Source organism: Myotis davidii, unplaced genomic scaffold (genome assembly GCF_000327345.1).
Source record: "Myotis davidii unplaced genomic scaffold, ASM32734v1 scaffold330, whole genome shotgun sequence".
NCBI lineage: Eukaryota > Metazoa > Chordata > Mammalia > Chiroptera > Vespertilionidae > Myotis > Myotis davidii.
In genome coordinates this window covers 3,422,827-3,426,400 of record NW_006283770.1, presented here as the reverse complement: position 1 = coordinate 3,426,400, position 3,574 = coordinate 3,422,827, and the positions used below count along the sequence as shown (strand labels likewise).

The 3,574-nt window shown below is 46.1% G+C and overlaps 1 pseudogene; it reads left to right on the top strand.

The window, feature by feature from the left end:
* The first annotated feature begins 318 nt into the window (after positions 1-318).
* Positions 319-762, top strand: LOC102766769 (annotated as a pseudogene).
* Positions 763-3,574: the final 2,812 nt, after the last annotated feature.

Sequence of the window (3,574 nt, the reverse complement as noted above, 5' to 3'; positions counted from 1 at the left end):
GCTGAGAGGGAGGGATCCAGGCAGCCACCTCCACTGTGAAGGCCTACTCTTGCACTAATTTCATGCACCGGGTCTCTAGTAAAATCTAAAAAACTACGGACCTACTGGTCCCACTTCAGAGCCAACCGCACCACAACATGAGGAACTGTATTAAAGGGTCACGGCATTAGGAAGGTTGAGAACCACTGCTCTAGAGAAACCACCGCCTTTTCCAGTGCCCCACCCCGCCGCCCGACCCTCAGCCCTTGCCATGAGGCTCTGTTGACCTTTTAGGCTGGAGAGCCACCCCTGGAAAACCTGCTACCTATGCTTCCACCCATGGCTCCTGCGCTTCCACCCATGCTTCCTGCACCTCCAGTTGTGGTGCGGGGGCCCATCTCCCAAGTGCACCAGAATTACCATGCCAACTGCGAGGCCTCTATCAACCACCAGATCCGCTTGGAGCTCCCTGCCTCCTATGTATATCTGTCCATTGCCTTCTATTTCAACTGCCCGGACCAAGCCTTGAAGCACTTCTCTACCTTCTTCCTGTGGCAGTCAAGGGAGGAGTGGGAGCACGCCCAGTCATGGATGAGGCTGCAGGACCAGCGAGGGCGTCCTATCCGCCTGGGAGATATCAGGAATCCTGATGGCAGCCAGTGGGAGAGCAGCCTGAAAGTCGTGAAAAGCGCCTTGCCCGTGGCGAGGATGGTGAACCAGAGCCTGCGCAATCCGCACCAGCTGGCCATCAAGAAGAACGATCCCACCTGTTCGATTTTCTAGCGCATCACCACCTGCGCCAGGAGGTGAAGTTCATCTACAGCCTGGGAGTCAGTAGCAGCGAACTGCACAAGCTGGGCGCCCCGACATCCAGCCTGGCAGAGTCCCTCTTTACACGCTCACCCTGGGTGCCGGCAAGAACAGCCTGGACTGCCTTCCTGATCGCCATGGGGTGACTTCCCTGGTCACCATGCTGAGCATGCATATTGCCATATTGCCCTTGCAAAACGTTCACTTTTTATGTTTAAGTTTTACCGTTTCTTGGAATAAAGTTATTGGTTCCTAAATTAAAAAAACACACAACACAACAAAAACCACACCCCACAAAACTATGGAGCTAAATAGACTTATTGTGGCGATCATTTCACAATATATACATGTGTAGAATCATTGTACATCTGAAATTAACATAATGTTACATGTTACTTGTGTATCAGTTTTAAAAAATAGGTAAAAGAATCTAAAAAAAAGTTAAACTAAAGATTCTTGGACTGAGAATACTTGCTGGGTGCAAGGACAGGAGTCAGAAAACCAGTTAGAAGACCGTAATGGAAATAATTGTGGTGAGAATAATAGTTTGGATTAGGGTGTAGCAGGGAAGGAGGTGAACAGTGGCTGAATTCTTAAACATTTTTGCCGGGCCAGCATAGCTCAGTGGTTGAGCATGGGCCTATGGACCAGCAGGTCACGGTAAGATTCCAGGTCAAGACACATGTTTGGGTTGTGGGCTCCATCCCCAGTAGGAGGCCGCCAATTAATGATTCTCTCTCATCATTTATGTTTTTCCCTCTCCTTCCCTCTCCCTTCCTCTTTGAAATCGATAAAAAAATATATAAAAAATAGAACTTTTTTGACAGGAGAGATGACAATATTTGCTGGTAGAATGATTTTAGGAAAATAAAAAGGAATTCAGGATGACTTAAAGGTGTCTGACCCAAGCAATTAAACTTCCAACAAAGTACATTTTTTTAGAGTGCTTTTATTCATATTATTTCAATTAACCTTCACAAAAGTAGTACGAGGTAAATATTCTAATTCTCTCCCCTGCCCCATTTAAATAGTAATATTTCCAAATATTAACACTGGGCACGTCACACATAAAAATCTCATTTCATCCTCATCTGTGACATTATTCTTTTTCAATATATGGAAAAACTGAGACCCAGAGAAGCTAAGTAGCCTTCCCGCGGCCCCCGGGCTGGTAAGTCATGTTGCTAGGACTCGGCCACACTGAGCCTGACGCTGGTGCCCACGCACTGCCCGGCTGCACTGGAGCGAGCGCCTCATTGCCTAGAGGAGGAATGGAAACGTTGCAGGCTGCATCACAGCCAGGATCCATGCAGTTCCAATATGGCCCAGCTAGAATTCCACCCCAGCTCAGACATTAGAGCGCAAGCTCTTCACCAGCGTGCTCTGCGGCTGGATCCTGGACATTTGTATGTGGATGGAGTAAGATGCGGAGCTCCCTGGCACAGCCTGCAGGTACCATCCCGGGACGGGAGGAGGTATTCGGTGTCTTCCTTGCCCCTGGTTCTTCCTCCGCTGACCAGGACTGTTCCACGCCCCGAGCGAGGCGGGGGAGACACCACTGCCAAGCTGTGGCGGCCCTGCAGTTCCATATGCTGGAACCACAAATGCCCAGGAAACCTGCTGTGCCCATCAGCCTCTTTGGTCCGCCGCCAGTTGGAAAGGCCAGAGAAATCACGCACTCATTTTAATGGGCCAAAAGGTCCCTCCTTTCCCTTTCTACTCTGCGAAAGGCCCAACCTACCCACCCCTTTCCCTAAAGCACAGAGAAATGTTCCCAGTCTGTGGAAAACAGAAATGCACTCTTCACACAAGAAAAAAATATGTCCAAATAATCAACCCTGGGTGTTCTGGGTAATAATTAACCCTGGGTACTAAGAGAAGGCCATTTTTTTTTGTTTGTTTCTTAATATATTTTTTCTTTTTCCATTTTTAATAATGATTATGTAAATTTGAATATTCAATTTATTGATCATTTGATAATCACTTGAAAGGAAAAAACCTAAGCATGGGCTCTGACTTCAGGCTCCTTACATTTGAATACGAGTTCTGCTGTGGGATGTGATCTTGAGCAAGTTGACTATTTAAGCCATCGTTTCCTCATCTGGCAAATGGGATTAACACCAGATTCTACTTCATAGAGTTTATACAAGGATTAAGTGAGATTCAAATAATTTTGCACTTACTTATAGCTATAGTAATATTAGCTTTTCAAATATATTGGGTTTTCTTTCCTCAATGCCATCCCTGTCCTTTGCCCCCATCTGGGTGCTAAACTTGTCTTGTTGGCAGAAACCAAAGGGCCACTGTGAAAACGGGAGTCCATCAAGTGGATGGTATGAGGGAGTGTCAATGGCAGGGAGATTTCTCCAGAAAAAGTAGCCATTTCATCACTATGGTTCTTAGCAAGGCAGGCCAACAGAGGCTGGTGTTTTTTCGTTATTCCCAGTCTCCAGGGAGTGCATCCTCCGTGTCTCCAGTAAATTGGACTTTCAAAGGTAAATGTAAATTCTAGTGTTAATTTATTTAAAGTAAATTATTCAAAGAGTCATATGTCAGCAAACCTCATTTTGTGGCACTATATTAATGTCTTCCTTAAATACAGCTCGCCCTTTCTAAAAGCTGTTTTATGGGTCCAGGAAATCTGTCTATTACAAAGAAGTGCTTATTGTAAAGGATGTTTTAGTCTTTGGGTTCAATTAGGGAGAGAGCCAGGGTCAATGGGAGCCCTATGTGTGAAACAGCCTTAATAGCTGAGATGTAATAGGGAAGTGGGAAACCCACTAAA